The following is a 20,937-nucleotide window of genomic DNA, read 5'->3' as shown; positions in this document are numbered from 1 at the left end:
TGCCAAGAAGGCCAATGGCATTTTGGGCTGTATAAGTAGGGGCACTGCCAGCAGATCGAGGGACGTGATCGTTCCCCTCTATTCGACATTGGTGAGGCCTCATCTGGAGTACTGTGTCCAGTTTTGGGCCCCACACTACAAGAAGGATGTGGAAAAATTGGAGAGAGTCCAGCGAAGGGCAACAAAAATGATTAGGGGACTGGAACACATGACTTATGAGGAGAAGCTGAGGGAACTGGGATTGTTTAATCTGCAGAAGAGAAGAATGAGGAGGGATTTGATAGCTGCTTTCAACTACCTGAGAGGTGGTTCCAGAGAGCATGGTTCTAGACTATTCTCAGCGGTAGAAGAGGACAGGACAAGGAGTAATGGTCTCAAGTTGCAGTGGGGGAGGTTTAGATTGGATATTAGGAAAAACTTTTTCACTAGGAGGGTGGTGAAACACTGGAATGCGTTACCTAGGGAGGTGGTGGAATCTCCTTCCTTAGATATTTTTAAGGTCAGGCTTGACAAAGCCCTGGCTGGGATGATTTAGTTGGGGATTGGTCCTGCTTTGAGCAGGGGGTTGGACTAGATGACCTCCTGAGATCCCTTCCAACCCTGATATTCTATGATTCTATGTATTCAGTGGGAAAGCTGGAGGTTTGGCAGGTGGATTGGAGATAGAGCTTTGGGCTCTTAGAAGACAAGGGAGACAGTTTGTGACTATGGAATAAGAACCTTAGCTAGATATTCCAGCTGAAATGATCAGCAGTGAATAGTTAGGCTTCGTCTTGACCAGGAAAAAGGTTGAGTTTAGGCTATGGCCATGTTTACACTTACAGTGCTGCAGTTTGTGTGGTGATGGGAGAGAGTTTGTACCCTATGCTGATGGGAGAGAGCTCTCCCGTTGGCATAAAAAACACAACCCACAAGCTACATAAGCTATGTTGGTAGGAGTAGCACTCCCTCTGATATAGCAGTGGGCATACTAGCGCATATGTCAGTGTAATGTATGTCACTTAGGGGGATGGAATATTCACATCCCAGAGCAACATAAATTTTGCCAACATAGGCGGTAATGTAGACATAACCTAGGGTTAGCTAGCATGTGTTAGCTAAACCCCACCTAAATGCAATCAGTTTTCTTAGTCAAGACAAAGCCTTTTAGTGAATAATCCAGTGAGATGAACAAAACAGTTCACACCTCTGTTAGAGATATTGAGTGAAATCCTGGTTCTGCTGAAATCAGTGGGAATTTTGCCCAAAGACTGTCAAGAGGGCTACATATAATTACACCATTACGTCTGTTGTAGCCTTTACTTTATTTATTTTCCAAGGATCTAGTACTGACCAAAGGATCACTGTAAACTATTACAGAATTTGGGCCCACTAAGGACTTATGTACACTCCAGAGTTTTGTCAACAAAAGTTATGTTGACAATCCAAAAGTGCTATAATTACATGACTAGTGCATGTTCACATATGCTCCCGGTGTCAGGAGAGCACATCCACGCTTTGTGCACTAGCATTGACACTGAGAACAGTGCACTATGGGTAGCTATCCCACTGTGCGACTCGTCACATTCTGCAGCTAGGACCTGTGGAAAAGTGGAGTTGATTGCCGCGCATCATTGGAGCAGTCTGAACATCCCATGATGCATTATTTTCTGTCCCAGAATTCCATGGTCTTCCAATTGCTTTTCACAGCACTTTTCAACATTCCCTGTTTACTGTGTCCCTGCCATCTCTGTGTGAAATGATGGATCCTGCACTGCTCTCTACTGTTGTGGCAACTGTTATTAACACATTGGGCATGGTCATATCATGCGCTCCCAGTCTGAACAGGAATCAAAGTTGCCTAACCTGCTGTGTGCCATGCAAAGAAACAACATCAGATTACATTTGGCATTCACAGAGAAACTAAACATGATGGACTCTCGGTTTGGGGCTCAGGAAACAAGCACTGAGTGGTGGGATCGCATTGTCATGCAGGTCTGGGATGACAAGCTGTGGCTACAGAACTTTTGGATGTGGAAAGCTACCTGCCAGGCACTGTGTGCAGAGCTCGCCCCAGTCTTGCACCACAAGGACACAAAAATGAGAGCTGCCCTCTCAGTAGAGAAGCATGTGGTGATCACAGGGTGGAAGCTGGTGACTGTAGACTGCTACCGATCAGTCGCAAATCAGTTTGGAATCAGGTAGTCGACCGTGGGGCTTCATTAACACAAGTATGCAGGGACATTAATTGCATCCTGCTACAAAGGCCTGTGACTCTTGGCAATGTGTGTGAAATAGTGGCTGGCTTTGTGGAAATGGGATTCCCTAACTGCAGAGGGGTGATAGATGTCACACATATCCCAATTTTAACACCAGACCATCTTTTGATGGAGTACATCAATAGAAAGGGGTACTTCTGTGGTATTGCAGGTGCATTGATATCCATGTGGAGTGGTCTGGGAAGGTGCATGATGCACATATCTTCAGGAACACTGGCCTGTACAGAAAGCTCCAAGCAGGGACTTCCATTCCAGACCAGAGGATTCCAGTGGGGGAGGGATAGCTCAGTCATGTGAGCACTGGCCTGCTAAACCCAGGGTTATGAGTTCAATCCTTGAGTGGTGGGATCCTTGAGGGGGCCATTTAGGGATCTGGGGCAAAAATTGGGGATTGGTTCTCCTTTAAGCAGGGGGTTGGACTAGATGACCTCCTGAGATCCCTTCCAACCCTGAGATTCTATGATGTTGAAATGTCCGTAGTGATCCTGGGAGACCTAGAGCACACCTTACTCCCATGGCTCATTAAGCCTTACATGGGAAACTGGATAGCAGCAAGGAGAGCTTCAACAATAGGCTGAGATGGTGCAGAATGAGCATGGAATGTGCGTTTGGCAGATTAACAGTGTGCTGGCACTACCATTATGGCAGGTTAGATCTAAATGAGGAAAACATTTTCATGGTCATAGGAGCCTGCTGCACACTCCATAATCTTTCTGAGGGTAAGGGTGGAAATTTTCCCCTGGGGTGGAGTGCTGACGCAGATCACCTAGCTAATGATTTTGAGCAACCTGATACCAGGGCTATTAAAGGAGCACAAAGGGGGGCAATTGGAATCAGGGAGGCTTTGAGGCAGCTTTTTGATAATGAGCATGCTTCAGTCATGCTTCATTAATTTCTGATATCTTATTATGTCTAAAACTTGAGACGATTCCTGAGTGGGATTTGTAGTAAGCAAATGATTAAACTGCATGTATGTTTTACTATCAGCAGCAATCAGTGTGTGTAGGACACAGAATAAAGATTGGTTATCTTTCAGAGAATTTGTTTTTATTAAACACCAGTTAACACACACACAAAAGGCCTGGTGGACAGGGAAGTAGCAGTGGAGGGCAGTGTAGGATCTCATAGCTGTGTGTAAGTCCAGCTATCATTTTGGAAGGTGTCCAAATGGGTGGAGTGAATGGGATTCTGAGATGTTCTGGGAATTTGCAAGGAATGTGTGGGAGGAGTTTAGGGAGGGAATGGAAAACAGATCTGTATCAGCTGCCGGCAGGGGGAGCACATTCTGACTGCAGTGTCCTCCATCACTTTTATCATCCTCTCATGCAACTTGAGAATGCACTCCTCACTGTCCTTTCTGTCCCACCTCTCCATTTCTCTCCACTCCCTGTGTTCTCTTTTTTTCTGACACAGAAGATTGGAGCACCTCTCGGAACATGTCCCCCTTGTAATGCCTTGGTTGCTTCCTTATCTGGTGAAGGCGCTTCACTGGTGTATAGGGGGATCCCCTGAAGGCCACATCCACAGAAGCACAAGAAGCAGTACACAGAGGAATGTTTGTCAGTTCATGCACAGCATTGAATCATTACAGTAAAATACATCTTTTGTAACATAACAAACACTTTTTCACTGACCCTTGGCAAGCACTTAGCTCAGTGAACACCCAAAACATGGTGAGTTCAGCCCAGGTGGGGGGTGGTGGTCATTCAAGATGGGGCAAGGGGTGTAGGTGATGTTTTCAGGGGATCAGTGAAGGTGAGTAGGGAGAATATTATAAATTCTGCTACCATTTTACACAGGCGGACCTGGGGGGGAGGGGTCATTGAAGCCAATATCTCACTCTTGAGGGTAAGCAAGGATGCAAGCATACATCTCCTGCACATGTGTGGCTTCAGACCTCGTCCCTATGCTGCTCACCTGTATGCTTCTTAGCAATCCCTTGTGCAGGGATCAAAGTGGATCAGGGTTCCTACAATGGGGGAAGGAATAAAGCAGCTCTGCCAAGGAGCCTTCAGAAAGTTTCCTAGAGATCTCTCTGGAGGATTCTTGTGAAATCTCATTGTGCATTAACACACTGTTCTGCCACACTGCCTAGCTGCACAGGGGACTGTGAAGCACATGCAAACACAGCTAGTTGTGTACATTTCTATCCCTTCACCCACTTCTAGAATATACAGAGAAAAGCACAGCCCTACCTCATTTGACTGAGCAGCATCAACTCATAAAGGTCACTTACCAGGGATCTCCTCTCCAGCATCATACATGCCAGAGATGGACTGATGTGACTGGCTAGACCCTTCCAGAGTGAAGTAGAGTTCCTGATTTGCTGCGCCACCTGATAGCCTTGCCATGTGCACCACATCACCCTCCAACTTGACCTCCTCATCCACAACTTCATCCTCAGGGTTAGGTCCACTGTCTGCTGCCTCCAGCCCCACTGAAGTGTCCACAGGGCTCTTGGCGGTGGAGGTGGAGTTGCCGCCAAAGATGGCTTCCATCTCCATCTTGGGTGCTGCACCGGAGCGACGGTTTGCCTCCCTTGCCTTCAAGTATGCCTGCTTCAGTTTATTTATCTTTGCTTTGCACTGCACTATGTCCCATTAATAGCCCTTTTCACACAACCCAAGAGAAATATGACTGTGGGTATCTAAGTTCCTATGGCTACAGCAGAGCTGGGACTAGACAGCCTCCTCTCCCCATATACTCAGCAGATCCAACAGCTCCACAGTGGTCCAAGAAGGAGGCATTTGCCAAGTGGAGCCGCCATGGTCAGCTGGGAAAATGTGATGATCTCTCTCCATGCAGAGCAAACAGGAAGTGGCTTTCAAAAATTCCCCTGGCTTTTAAAGGTGGAGGGGTGGATGCTTGTTGACCTGGCTGCAGGGCAGTGGAGGTCCAACTGCTGATGAGAGTGGTCAGGATCAGAATTATGGGACACCTCCTGGAAACCATTTACAGTGACAAAGCCAAGCACAGTGTCTACACTGACACGTCGTCAAAAAAAGTTTGCCACAAAATGCTCCATGCTTCTCATTGAGGTGGTTTTATTTTGTCGGCAAAACAGAAGAGTTTTGTCACCAAAAGTTATATTGTAGTGTGCACATGTCCATTATTTTTACGATAAAATTTGCCTGTTGTTGACAAAGCTGTGTGGTGTAGACAAGACCTTAGAGAAGTCGTTTCTAAGGGAAAAGTAAGAGAACTTAATAGGATTTTTGCCTTTTACTAAACGGTACTGTGAACACCTCTTGGTTCATGGCCTATTCCTGTGTCCCTGCTGGTTTCATGAAAAAATCAGTATGTTGTGCTATTTTGTGTAACTCTTTGAGGAAGACTTTGGGGAGCTAAGATGGTAAAACACAAAAATAGCTGACCATATCTGTCCCAAATGAAGGATTGGCACCATGCCAGTCCCCTCCACACCCAGTGAATCCCCCAATTTCCCATGCCACCTCAACTCCACAGAGTATCAGGAAAGGAGAAAAGGGCTTGGTGTCTGTATACCTCCCTAGACTGGAACTGTCCTCCTATACGTCCCATCCCTCATCCCTGTGAGAGGTGACCTGGTTTTTCACTTGAAAATGTAGTAATTCTTACTTTGTCAAAGCTCCTGCCTTTCACTGCCTTCCATTTCAAATGTGTCAGTTTTCTAGTCAAACAATGGGTTTTTTCCCCCTAATTGTCAGGCCTGCAAACTCATCCTGGGATGTGAAAGTCAAGATGGGTGCTTGTGTTCTCTCATGTCATCTTTTTGCATATCAAATCTACCTCTGAGCTCTACCTGTGCAACCTCATTGTGTTCAGTTCATGCTCTCAGTTACAGATTTAGCCAGTGGCAAAAGGGAGGGGTCAAAATATTACCATGGAGTTTGACCTTGCCACCTGCAGTGTCCACTGACCCACACAGAACTTAGGGAACACAGGAATTTTGTGGAAGGAAGCATTACCCTATTCCAGCGTTTGCCTCTAAAAACGTATGTGTAGGACAAGGAATGCAGGTGCTCAGAAAGATGTAGTGGTCTGAGAGGGCAGAGGATTTGGGGAATCAAAAGAAATCCAAAGTGAAGGCTGGCCTGGAATTGCCCATGCTCTCCTGTCAGCAAAGTAGAACTTCCAGGGTCTGTATTTCCAAATGTTTACTTGAAAAAAGTAGTCTTGGTCTAAAGAGAAGATTGGTGGGAGAAGAGATTTGTGGCGTTTTCCAAGGGCAGAGAAAGACAGAGAGGAAGGCAGAAGAGCTGGAAGACTTTCCCTGAAAAACAACACATAACTCATTGCGTGTCTGATTTTGTTTCTTTGGGGACATGCACGTATATTTTATTTTATAAAAGGACTATGCAACAGACCTCTTTCAGGAGGGACCGAGCTGATCTAGAAGGAGAGAGGACGAAGCCCTGATGGAACTTTGTTTTGTTTTAAGGAAACTCAATGGGTGTGGTGCTTCTTGTGGCCATTTTTGTGTATTTTAGGCTGCAATGAATAAATAAATCCTTTATTTAACATAAACAACTGTGTAACACCCCCCTCTGAAGTGGGGATGTTAACCCCAGAAGACCTGTGAAAAGTGAAACCATAGGGAGGAGATTTCATTTGTAGTATCATAGACTCGTAGAACCATAGGATTAGAAGGGACTGCACAGGTCACCTAGTCTAACCCCTTGCCAAGATGAAGGATTTGTTGTGTCTAAACCATTGAACACAGATGATGATCCAGCCTCCTTTTGAAAACCTCTAGTGAAGGCGCTTGCACAACCTCCTTAGGCAGTCTGTAGTTTGAACCCTTGTCCTGCCACTTGTTCTGCCCTCTGTGGCAAAAGAGAACAACTTTTCTCCATCTTTTTTATGGCAGCCTTTCAAGTATTTGAAGACCTCTATCATGTCCCCCCTTAATCTCCTCTTTTGCAAACTAAACATACTCAGTTCCTTCAGCCTTTGTTCACATGGCTTGTATTCTTTCCCTTTGATCATCTTTGTCACTCACCTCTGGATCCTTTCCAGTTTCTCTACATCCTTTCTATACACTGGTGACCAATACTGGATGCAGTAATCCAGCTGAGGCCTAACCAGCACAAAATAGAGCAATTCTATTACTCCCCCCGCCCCCGACCCTTTACTTGCATGCTCTGCCTCTGTTAATGCAACCTAAAATTGAATTTGCTTTTTTTGTAACAGCACCACATTGCTGACTCATGTTGAGGCTGTGATCCACCACAACTCCCAGATCTTTTGCAGCAGTACTGCTGCCAAGCCAGTTTTTCCCCATTCTGTATTTGTGCATTTGGTTTTCCTTCCTTAAGTGTAGCACCTTACATTTGTCTTTGCTTAATTTCATTTTGTTGTCTATAACCCAGTTCTCCAATTTATCAAGATCCCTCTGAATTTTAACTATATCCCCACTAGCCTTGTGTCATCTGCAAATTTTATTATTATGCTCTGTATTCGTACATCCAGGTCATTAATAAAGATGTTAAACTACACCTGACCCAGAACAGATCCCTATGGAACCCCATTTGAGACCTCTCTCCATAGAAAAGAAATTGTAAAGAATCTATGGACATGATTCTTTGTTTGGCTTATTGCACTGTCTATAGCTGGGGAATTTTCATGTTAAAAATGTTTTAGGGCATAGCTCTTTGTGTTTCCATCAGCCTGCTGTGCATGAGGATTCTCACAGGGTTTTCCATCTTAGTCCTCTCAAATGTTTTCTCTGCATTTTGAGGTGCTCTGTCATTTACTAATTACTATTGCTTATATTGTCCTGACTGATATATATCTACGTGAAAAACAATTAACATCATCCCATATGATGAAAAAACTTTAAAATGAAACAATTGCTTGGGAGACTGTTATAGCAAACTTATTATGCTATACTTTACATATGATAATATTCATAAGAAGTGTCTAGTTTTGCTCAGGTCTCAGCAATGTCTCTTGCTGGGAAAAAAACTGTCTAATGTTCTGTCAGTCTTCCAGACGAAAGAAATGAATGGTTCTGACCAGACTCTTTTAGTGTTCCACATTGTATAAAACACAATATTCTCATCCAAAACATTTGTTTGTTCCACATGTTACAGGACAAAGGAGGAGTCAGTTTATCTTCATTTAAGAAGTATTTCATTTGAATTTCATGGTGGGTGCATTACAAATTGTTTTAACACATTTTAAAATGGCCTGAACTCTGTTTTCTGCATATTTTATCCATGAAGTCAGCAGTCATGCACCAACATTTCACATTTTCATTCTTTCATTTTAATAACCTTTTAACAAATCAGCAGGTTGAGAGGTAAAATACTAATATACACCCAATACTGTGGTCCTTATGCAGTTGAGATGAGCCACAAAATTTGGAACATATTTTTGAACACAAACAAATGTTCAAGTGTTTGGGTGCTGGGTTTCTTAAGGGCATATTTCTTTTACATATGGAGTGCATGAAGAGTGCAGATGGGCAGATGATAGAGTAGTTGAACATTAAGACTTGGGCTAAATGTTTTTCACAATTTTTCTAAACTCAGTTTCATTGATTTTCTCTTTGTGACATTGCATCATGTTGATTAAGTTTTTGGCATTTTGCAAAATCTGTTGCTGAATTTGTTCATGCTATATGTGTAACACACATACTTATACCATATCATTGGGGAAGGGGCTATGAAAGGGAGAGAAGCAGTGGGGAGGACACATGGATTTTCTTTTACTGTTCTCTTTCTCTGCGCTTATGCAGAGACAACTTAGTAAAAAGAACTAATAAACTAGAAGTAGGGTGTGGCAATTTCTAGACTTGATTATTGGCTGTTTTAGAAACTGTACAAAGGACAAGTAGTCTGCAGGTTTTGCTAGTGAGGACAAGCAGTTTTGCAGGCTCCACGCATCTGCCAGCTGAGAATAATCAGAGTTTGGGGGGAGTGAGAGGAATGTTACAAATAAGGGAGTGGGAGAGAGTTCTATGGACTCAACATCTGGAGGACTAAGGGACTAGTGTGTCCAATTCAGGTGTTCACAATTCAAGAAAAATATTGATAAATTGGAGAGGAATCAGGTAAGAGCCACAAGATTAAATTATTAGAAAACATGCCTTATAGTGATAAACTCAAGGAGAACAATCTCTTTACCTTAACAAAGAGGAGGGTAAGAGTGGCTTGACTACAGTCTATAAGGCTTTGTCTACATTGGAACTTTGTTGGCAAAACTTTTGTCATTCAGCCTTGTTAAAAGACCTCCCCTCCCCTCCCCCCCGAATGGCTAAACTTTTACCAATAAAAAGCACTGGTGTGAAAAAGCTGCTGCTGCTCATTGGGGATGGAAGTTTTTTGTTGGCGGGAGAGCTCTCTCCTGCCAACCAACAGCAGCTACACTGTGCGACTTTTAGTGGCACGGATGTAGTGGCACAGCTGTGTCTTTAAAAGGTGGGAAGTGTAGACAAAGCTTTAGTACCTACATGGGGAACAAATATTTGTTAATGGGCTCTTCAGTTTAGTAGGAAAAGGTATATCACCATCCAGTGGCTGGAATTTGAAGTTAAACAATACATATATTTTTTAACAGTGAGGGTAATGAACCATTGAAAAAAATTACCAAGGGTTGTGGTGGAGTCTCCATCACTGGCAATTTTTAAATCAAGATTGGATATTTTTCTAAAAGCTGTGCTCTAGGAATTATTTTGGGGAAATTCTATGGCCTGTGTTATACAGGAGGTCAGATTAGATGGTTCACAGTGGTCCCTTCTGGCCTCAGAATCTATGAATCTATGAATACCTGTACCGTTTTGGATACAAGCTGCAGATTCTCAATCCTGCTGGAAAATGAGAAGTTGGCTGTTGGCTTGGGGACAGTATTTGCTGCTGACTGTAAGATTCTTTATACTTTTGTTTTCTGAGGAGATTCTAAAGTGTTGGGGAGGGGAGGCTGGGAGGCTGCTATTCTCCTCAGACTCTGCAGACTCCAGGTGACGCATACATACATGCATTTTGAGAGACTGAGAGTCTCTGTAGAGCCTGAGAATACTTCTATGAGATCAGAGGGACATGTGTCTGTATGTGTATACCAAAGTATAAAGGTGTCATTGTTTTGTCAAAGCCTCACAATGAAATATTTTAGTGGCAGCAAAATGGTGGAGTCATTATAAACAGCATGGAGAGCAGAGGAGAGACAGCCTCCTTGTCTTCAGTGCCACCCTTCTGAGACATAGCTGCCCCTGGCAGACTAGAGGAGTAATTGAATTAAACCTCCTGCTTATCCCTTGAAAACTTGCTGGATGCAATAAATTCCATCATGGTTGCAGGACTGCATAACAAAGCTGCCAAATATGTGACACTGGCATGCCTACATATGCTGTGCAAGCAATTTACTAGTTCTGAGAAATGAGTTTGTTTGTTTTTACAATATTCATAGGTCTCGTTGAAAAATCAGAAGCAACTAAAGCAAATCTGATGAGGTTCAATAAGGATAAGTGCAGGGTCCTGCACTTAGGACGGAAGAACCCAATGCACAGCTACAGACTAGGGACCGAATGGCTAGGCAGCAGTTCTGCGGAAAAGGACCTAGGGGTGACAGTGGATGAGAAGCTGGATATGAGTCAGCAGTGTGCCCTTGTTGCCAAGAAGGCCAATGGCATTTTGGGATGTATAAGAAGGGGCATAGCGAGCAGATCGAGGGATGTGATCGTTCCCCTCTATTTGACATTGGTGAGGCCTCATCTGGAGTACTGTGTCCAGTTTTGGGCCCCACACTTCAAGAAGGATGTGGATAAATTGGAGAGAGTCCAGCGAAGGGCAACAAAAATGATTAGGGGACTGGAACACATGAGTTATGAGGAGAGGCTGCGGGAGCTGGGCTTGTTTAGCCTGCAGAAGAGAAGAATGAGGGGGGATTTGATAGCTGCTTTCAACTACCTGAAAGGGGGTTCCAAAGGGGATGGCTCTAGACTGTTCTCAATGGTAGCAGATGACAGAACGAGGAGTAATGGTCTCAAGTTGCAGTGGGGGAGGTTTAGATTGGATATTAGGAAAAACTTTTTCACTAAGAGGGTGGTGAAACACTGGAATGCGTTACCTAGGGAGGTGGTAGAATCTCCTTCCTTAGAGGTTTTTAAGGTCAGGCTTGACAAAGCCCTGGCTGGGATGATTTAACTGGGAATTGGTCCTGCTTTGAGCAGGGGGTTGGACTAGATGACCTTCTGGGGTCCCTTCCAACCCTGATATTCTATGATTCTATGATTCTATGATTCTAAACAATGTCCACAGTTAAGAGGCTAGACAAAAAAATTCACTTCCTCTTCATACATTTTCATACATTGATTAATTCTGCAACATTAACGACCTCCCTCAGAACACCATCCTCGCCTCCATCAATGTCAGCTCACTATGCACCAACATTCCTCACAATGACGGTGTCATAAATATAAAGGGAAGGGTAAACCCCTTTGAAATCCCTCCTGGCCAGGGGAAAGCTCCTCTCACCTGTAAAGGGTTAAGAAGCTAAAGGTAACCTCGCTGGCACCTGACCAAAATGACCAATGAGGAGACAAGATACTTTCAAAAGCTGGGAGGAGGGAGAGAAACAAAGGGTCTGTGTCTGTCTGTAGTCGTCTTGGCCAGGGACAGAACAGGAATGGAGTCTTAGAACTTTTAGTAAGTAATCTAGCTAGGTATGTGTTAGATTATGATTTCTTTAAATGGCTGAGAAAAGAATTGTGCTGAATAGAATAACTATTTCTGTCTGTGTATCTTTTTTGTAACTTAAGGTTTTGCCTAGAGGGGTTCTCTATGTTTTGAATTGAATTACCCTGTAAGATATCTACCATCCTGATTTTACAGGGGGGATTTCTTTATTTCTATTTACTTCTATTTTTTATTAAAAGTCTTCTTGTAAAACACTGAATGCTTTTTCATTGTTCTCAGATCCAAGGGTTTGGGTCTGTGGTCACCTATGCAAATTGGTGAGGCTTTTTATCCAACATTTCCCAGGAAAAGGGGGGTGCAAGTGTTGGGAGGATTGTTCAGTGTTCTTAAGATCCAAGGGTCTGGATCTGTAGTCACCTAGGCAAATTGGTGAGGCTTTTTACCAAACCTTGTCCAGGAAGTGGGGTGCAAGGTTTTGGGAAGTATTTTGGGGGGAAGGACGCGTCCAAACAGCTCTTCCCCAGTAACCAGTATTAGTTTGGTGGTGGTAGCGGCCAGTCCAAGGATAACGGATGTAATATTTTGTACCTTGGGGAAGTTTTGACCTAAGCTGGTAAAGATAAGCTTAGGAGGTTTTTCATGTCACGGTTCCTCCCCCACTCTGAACTCTAGGGTACAGATGTGGGGACCTGCATGAAAAACCTCCTAAGCTTATCTTTACCAGCTTAGGTCAAAACTGGGGAAGAGCTGTTTGGACGCGTCCTTCCCCCCAAAATACTTCCCAAAACCTTGCACCCCACTTCCTGGACAAGGTTTGGTAAAAAGCCTCACCAATTTGCCTAGGTGACTACAGATCCAGACCCTTGGATCTTAAGAACACTGAACAATCCTCCCAACACTTGCACCCCCCTTTTCCTGGGAAATGTTGGATAAAAAGCCTCACCAATTTGCATAGGTGACCACAGACCCAAACCCTTGGATCTGAGAACAATGAAAAAGCATTCAGTGTTTTACAAGAAGACTTTTAATAAAAAATAGAAGTAAATAGAAATAAAGAAATCCCCCCTGTAAAATCAGGATGGTAGATATCTTACAGGGTAATTCGATTCAAAACATAGAGAACCCCTCTAGGCAAAACCTTAAGTTACAAAAAAGATACACAGACAGAAATAGTTATTCTATTCAGCACAATTCTTTTCTCAGCCATTTAAAGAAATCATAATCTAACACATACCTAGCTAGATTACTTACTAAAAGTTCTAAGACTCCATTCCTGTTCTGTCCCTGGCCAAGACGACTACAGACAGACACAGACCCTTTGTTTCTCTCCCTCCTCCCAGCTTTTGAAAGTATCTTGTCTCCTCATTGGTCATTTTGGTCAGGTGCCAGCGAGGTTACCTTTAGCTTCTTAACCCTTTACAGGTGAGAGGAGCTTTCCCCTGGCCAGGAGGGATTTCAAAGGGGTTTACCCTTCCCTTTATATTTATGACAGACGGCATTGATGCATGTCTCAAATATTTACAAAACAATGGACAACCCTCAGATATCCACCCCAAACACATTGCCAAACTCATCCATTTCATCCTCACCAATAACAATTTTACATTCAATAACAAACACTTTGTCCAAACCATGGTCAGGGCCATGGGTACTAGGCTGACACTCCAGTATGCCAACCTCTTCATGGGCCACTTTAAAGAAGAATTTCTGGACATATATGCCATGAGGTAAATCAATGATATTTTCATCCTCTGAACAGACAACTGAAACTCCCTCATAGATTTCCACCACAACTTCAGCAACCACCACCTATCCATTATGCCCTCTCTGAAACCCTCCCACACTGGCATCAACTTCCTAGAGCCTTGATCTTCTTCAAAAATGGAACCTGATGGACAACAGGGATCATCACATCTACCTTCATAGATCCAGCAATAACCACCGACTGTTGAAACGGATCTTTAATGGCCCATAGCTGGGTGGATAATTACTGGTACCAGTGAAAATTCAGAAAACGATATGCTTAATGCATAATAATTTATTTGAGAAAGAATCACACAAGCAGTAATGGTTACATAGCACACATTCCTTAGTAAACCTCAATTCTTCTAGCATATACAGTCAGTAACTATGTTGGCCTTACACAGTATCCTGATTGGCAAACAAAGCAGGTATATTTACCAATTCTAGATGGAGACTTCTCTTCTCTTCTTTCCCCTCAAAGGGACTTGGTCTGTCAAATGTCCTCTGGAGCAGGGTCTAGGTTACCCAGAACCCTTCTGGTTCTAGAATCCCATAAAGGTCCTTCAAAGAAGGACTCAGAGGACTTTTGTCTCACAGTCTCAAACCTCTTCAGATGTTAATTGGGGAACTAACTTAACTAATTTATATTGCTGAGCATTTATTTCTTTTGTTCTCAAAGGAGTCACATGTCTCAGGAATATGCCCTGTGGATATCTTATTACTGATTTTCTCTAATTAATATATTGGAAGTGGGGGGCTGCAGAACAGACACAGACAAAAGCTCAATCAACGTTTACCCTCTCATCAATCATTCACTTCAGCTCTTAGCGTAATGCCATCCAGAGTGGTCATTTTGAACCAGGTCAAGCCCACTGATTGCATGTTTTTATGTTTTCTTTACTTTGTGAGCTGGTCCCCCGGTTGATATATTCCAGAGGTCGATGTTGAAACATACACGCAGATTGAGCCTTTATTAACCATTCAAATGAAGTTTCAGCACTTCCAGTAATTTTCCACAGCATTTATCTAATGCTTAGAGAATCCTGCTCCCAGAATCCTCTAGCAAATTCAGACATACCAAGCCATACCAAACTCACGCTTGCCAGGCACTCAGATACCATAAAATATGCTCCAAGGAGAAAATCCGGGATATACACACTCAGAACCACCTTAATCAAACAAGAACACTTTACCAGAGATGTAGATGGCATCATGGAACATGCCACACAAATACCCCAAGAGAACCTGCTTCAGTACAGAAAAAAAAATACCCCGTGACAGCACACTCCTAGAAGTCACCTACCACCTCACATTGGAACCCACACAGGGTATTATCAAACAACTACAACCCATACTTGATGGGGACACTATCCTGAAATAAATCTTTCCTGAACCCCCACTTCTGGCCTTCAAACAACCATCCAACCTTTCCAATCTCATCATCAGAAGTAAGCTCCCCACTGACTAGGACACACCAACTCAAAGTGGCACCAGACCCTGCCAGAACAACAGATGCAAAACCTGCAGACATATATCCACTGCTACTATGATCAATACCTGCACAACACACCTTTCAAGATCCATGGTCCTACAGATGCCTATCACAACATGTGGTGTACCTCATCCAGTGCACTAAATGCCCCAATATCAACTATGTGGGTAAAAACAGACAACCACTACACTCTCGAATGAACTCACACACTCTATAACCCACTTACAACCATACCCCAGCTACTTCTCCCAGACCTTCCTTTACTCCCTATGACTAGAGGGGTGTTAAGAGGCCACTTTACCTTGAATGGTCCCTTGATATATGTGTCACATACTTATGCTAAACAATCTGTTCCACCTTGTATTTAGCAGTGACATTCTGAATTAGTTTCCCAGATCTGAAGAAGAGTTCTGTGTAAGCTCAAAAGCTTCTCTCTCTCACCAACAGAAGTTAGTCCAATAAAAGGTATTACCTCACCCACCTTGTCTCTTGGAAATATATTGTAATATTAGAAATGATGTCTCATGCAAACTTCTCAGTTGAACTGCTAGTTACCTGATAGTTCTCAACATTTTAGCTAAATATTATGGCAAATGTAAATGTTTACTGTAAAAAAAATATTTTGCACTTTTTTTCACAATAGTTTTATCACAACATTTTAAAAAAGGTCCACGCAGTGAGATTTTTTCATTCCTAAACTGCTGATTCCATTACAACTAATTGCTGATGAAAGTGAATTAAAGTGGCTACCATCTAATTGCTGTTCACAGTTCTATGTCAAATGGAACTGCTGTTTTCAGTACAGCTCTCAGGTGTCACACATTTAATAATCACTGAACAATGGCAGTTATGGGTGTTTAGCCTCTTAGAAAATCTGGCCATTTATGTTTCTAAATATGGGTGTAGATGCATAACTTTAGGAACCCACATTTGAAAATGTTGGCCTAAAGTAACATAAGAAATAGCTTTGAAAATGTGCAGTATTATGATAGGACATCTGCATCTCCTGATATTTTGTTACTAAAGAAGAAATATTTTAATTTTTTTTTTAGAAAGCATTAGGAGGTCAGAATAAATTTTGTAATTGACATGACAGAATTAAACAAAGGGTTTTTTAATAAAAAGATATTTTAATTTATAAATATAAATATTTATATTTAACTTTCTTTTATGTGACAATGATCAGTGTGGGGAAGGGACTCTTTTATGTTTCTAAATCAAAAGTATTTGTGAGTATTTTTTTTCTTTGACATTCCATATTGCCTTTTCCAAGAAGGTTAGTGAATGCCTAGAAAATACAAATGCACAATGAAATTAAGAGTATTTTTTAATTAGAATGGAAAGCAGTTCTTAAGACTGGTGTCAGATATAATTTAAAAAATCAATCAGGAAGAGCCCTGACTGAGAATAAGTCTCCATGATCCTTGTGGATGCAGATGCAGCTCTCACCAAATCATAGTTTGAGCTAGACTGACTGTGATAGATGAGATGTTATGTAATAATATAACAATACCTGGTCAATGAGGTGAAGGTATTCTACAGTGGGTTCTAAAACCTTTTGGTATGAATACACTGATCTAGCTTAGTATGGGGATGTGGGAAGAATGAATAGAATGGCAACACAGTGACACCCCAGATAAGAGTGCCTCAGCTTACAGTTGAAGACAAGGGGGGGAAGATATTAGCTTTAAGGATCCTATATCCTGCCTCCAACACATTGCAAGCCTTTTTTCCCCAAAGATGGGAGCCTGGAGATTGAAAGAACACTAAAAGGTTAAAACATAATTTTCAGGGGAAGGCATGTGAGGGTATCAATTGTCAGAAGCTGTCAAGGAAGAGGGGGTGGCACAGGTAGACTCTGCAAGTTGTGGCTGACATTATTGGCCTTCCCAGATCCAGTGAGTGGTAAGCCTTAAGGAAAAGCAGGTATGCATATATAGAGGTTTATTATTAAGTCAGACCTGCTGAATAGGGTTGCCAACGTGGTAATATTTAAAAACCGGACTCTCCAGCAGGAGTGCTGGAACCTCCCCAGCCCCATCTCTTCCCCCTGAGGCCCCACCCCTGCCTCACCTCTTCCCCCAAGTCCCCATCCTCTCCTCTCCCCCCCCCCGTCACTTGCTGCTTTTCCCCTCCTACCACTGTGCCCAGTCAGGAGGGACTCACCTACAGAGTCAGGGCTGGGAGCTGCAGCAGCTCGACACAGGTAGGAGGCGGCCCCAGATGAGTAGGGGCTGGTGTGGGTCATAACCCGGCACCTCCCCACCTCCCCTGCCTGCAGTAACCAGACATTGGGATGTGACATTATCTAATTAAAATATGACCAGATAGATCATTGTTGCAACCACTGTTATATATTTGCAACAAATCTTGTACAAAGGTTGTCAAGTGAAGTGTCTATGAAAAGGGTTTATGATTTTCTGATTATGATTATGATATCTGTATGCATGTGTCATTTTTGTAGTTGAAGTTATAAGTATTGGCTTATTACCTGGATTTTAAATGTTTGCTCCTGGGGTAATGCCCACAAGGTAGTTAGCCAGCACATAGTGGAGGGACTATTCAAATTGAGTGGCCCATCAAAAGAACATGTAGCTGATAATGAACAATGGGAGATGCCTATTACACTTAATGGAATTTCCTGCTGTGACTAGGCAAAATGTATGGGCATGTGGCTTGTCCATGTGACTCCAACCACCATCTTGTTACTGTACTTTTCCACAGTAAGAACAATGGGATTCTTTCCACATGGCAGAAGATATAAAAGGTTCTGGAAACTCCTCCATTTTGCCTCTTTTCTGCTCCAGCCTCTGGACTATGAACTAATGGAAGCATTCTAACCAAGGAATTGAGGACCTTGTAATGATTTGGAAGCAGCCAGAGACTTGACTTAAGCCAGCAGTTTATTCCATCACTGCTACAACCTGAACCAAGAATTTTGCAATTATTGTATGTATTTGATTCCTTCAACCAATTTGAACTCTTTCTTTCTTTCTTTCTTTCTTTCTTTCTTTCTTTCTTTCTTTCTTTCTTTCTTTCTTTCTTTCTTTCTTTCTTTCTTTCTTTCAATAAACCTTTAGATTTTAGATACTAAAGGATTCGCATCAGTGTGATTTTTGGGTAAGATCTGAGTTATATATTGACCTGGGTGTGTGGCTGGTCCTTTGGGATCAGGAGAACCTTTTACTTGATGAGACTGGTTGTAAAGAACCACTGACCTTTAAATCCAGTGTTTTCGGTGGTAATACAAGGACTGGAATGCCTAAGGAAACTGCTTTTATGACTTCTTGTTAGCCAGTGTGTGAAACAGAAGTTTACTTTTGTTGCTGGTTTGATATATCCTATGGGGGATTAGCCACCAATATTGGGGTGTACCTGCCCTATTTCTCAGCAGTTTGCCCTGAATTTGGCATCCTCAGTTGTGGCTCACAAAGGCACAGTTACATGGGTGTCCAGTCAGTGGATCTGACCAAATACTATTAGGTCCCTGTTTTGACTGGACTTTCCAGTCAAAAACCAGGCACCTGGCCACCCTACTGCTGAGATAAACATGGTTAATACTTTGGACGGTGACACCTAGGGCCTGGCCTGAGAGTGAGACAATCACATGATTCCATATCAAGAGACAGGTGATGGCTAGAGGCCTAAGACTTAAGAGGTAGTGCACTCAAAGACACCAGGAAGCTCAGAGATGCAGTTAGACAGTAACTGACAGTGACCCCATGCAAGTAATTCCTGCACCAATGAAAACATCCATTACCAACACAGTGAAGGGTGGTTGGAGTGTTTGCAGATGAAGGAGAAAATATAATCATGTGGGACAATATACTATATAAAGTGGCATGTTCACTTAATCCTTCCTCATGTCTTCCAGAAGGGAATATAGTGCCCATTTATAAAAAGGGAAATAAGGACAACCCAGGGAATTACAGATCAGTCAGCTTAACTTCTGTACCCAGAAAAATAATGGAGCAAATAATTAAGTAATCAATTTGCAAACACCTTGAAGATAATAAGGTGATAAATAACAGTCAGCATGGATTTGTCAAGAACAAATCATATTGAACCAACCTGATAGCTTTCTTTGGCAGGGTAACAAGCCTTGTGGATAGGGGGGAAGTGGTAGATGTGGTATATCTTGACTTTAGTAAGGCTTTTGATACTATCCACATGACTTTCTCATAAACAAACTAGAGAAATACAACCTAGATGGAGCTACTATAAGGTGGATGCATAACTGGTTGGAAAATTGTTCCCAGAGAGTAGTTACTAGTGGTTCACAGTCATGCTGGAAGGTCATAACAAGTGGGGTCCCTCAGGGATCAGTTCTGGGTCCAATTCTCTTCAATATCTTCATCAATGATTTAGATAATGGCATAAAGAGTACACTTATAAAGCTTATGGACGATACCAAGCTGGGAGGGGTTGCAAGTATTTTGGAGGATAGGATTAAAATTCAAAATGATCTGGACAAACTGGAGAAATGGTCTGAAGTAAATAGGATGAAATTCAATAAGGACAAATGCAAAGTACTCCACTTAGGAAGAAACAATCAGTTGTACACATACAAAATGGGAAATGACTGCTTAGGAAGGAGTACTGAGGAAAGGGACCTGGGGATCATAGTGGATCACAAGCTAAATATGAGTCAACATTGTAATGCTGTTGTAAAAAAAGCAAACATCATTCTGGAATGTATTAGCAGGAGCAAGACACGAGAAGTAATTCTTCCGCTCTACTCCACACTGCTTAGGCCTCAATTGGAGTATTGTGTTCAGTTCTGGGTACAACATTTCGGGAAAGATGTGGACAAATTGGAGAAAGTCCAGAGAAGAGAAACAAAAATGATTTCAGGTCTAGAAAACGTGACCTATGAGGGAAGATTGAAAAAAATGGGTCTGTTTAGTCTGGAGAAAAGAAGACTGAGAGGGGACATGATAACAGTTTTCAAGTACATAAAAGGTTGTTACAAGGAGGAGGGAGAAAAATTGTTCCTCTTAACCTCTGAGGATAGAATAAGAAGCAATGGGCTTAAATTGCAGCAAGGGTGGTTTAGGTTGGACATTAGGAAAATCTTCCTAACTGTTAGAATGGTTAAGCAGTGGAATAAATTGTCTAGGGAGGTTGTGGAATCTTCATCATTGGGGATTTTTAAGAGCAGGTTGGACAAACACCTATCAGGGATGGTCTAGATAATACTTATTCCTGCCTTGAGTGTAGGGGACTAGATGTAGATGTAGTAGAGTAGATGACCTCTTGAGGTCCCTTCCAGTTCTATGATTCTATGATTTTATGTTTGCTTATTATAGGGCAATGCTTGGTGAACAGTATATCCCCAGTGGCTCTTGCCAGTTCCAGGGGCAAAGCTAAAGTTGTGGGACAGGCCTGGTGTGTACTGTACTGCTGTATTTCCTGGTTTTCAGAGCTCTAAGTATAGGGATATTTGATATTCTGGAAGGATATGAAGCATGTTGGTAAAACTAACTGTGTTAACAAAGTTTTTGGGCCATGAATTTTCAAGGAAGTGGAGGTAGTGATAGGGGGATAACTGGAGTGTATTATGAGCAGTGGGCACAAGGACCCTTCTTGGGACCATCTCACTGTGACTCAGATACCAGCTATAGCCTCCTACTGGCTCCTTCCTGCCCCCACTCAGGCTGGCGGGGCTGTGGGAAGAAAGGAAGATTGTAACTAATGGCTGTGAGGAGCACGTCTACCATCTGAAGGCAACAAGGGGGAGTAGATAGGCGCTTCAGAATCTATACTGCACTTCAGGGACTAGTGTATGGAACAGGGGCTCTGCAACACTCTCTTCAGCACAAAAGGA

Source organism: Lepidochelys kempii, chromosome 2 (genome assembly GCF_965140265.1).
Source record: "Lepidochelys kempii isolate rLepKem1 chromosome 2, rLepKem1.hap2, whole genome shotgun sequence".
NCBI classification, from domain to species: domain Eukaryota; kingdom Metazoa; phylum Chordata; order Testudines; family Cheloniidae; genus Lepidochelys; species Lepidochelys kempii.
This window is presented reverse-complemented; position numbering follows the sequence as displayed.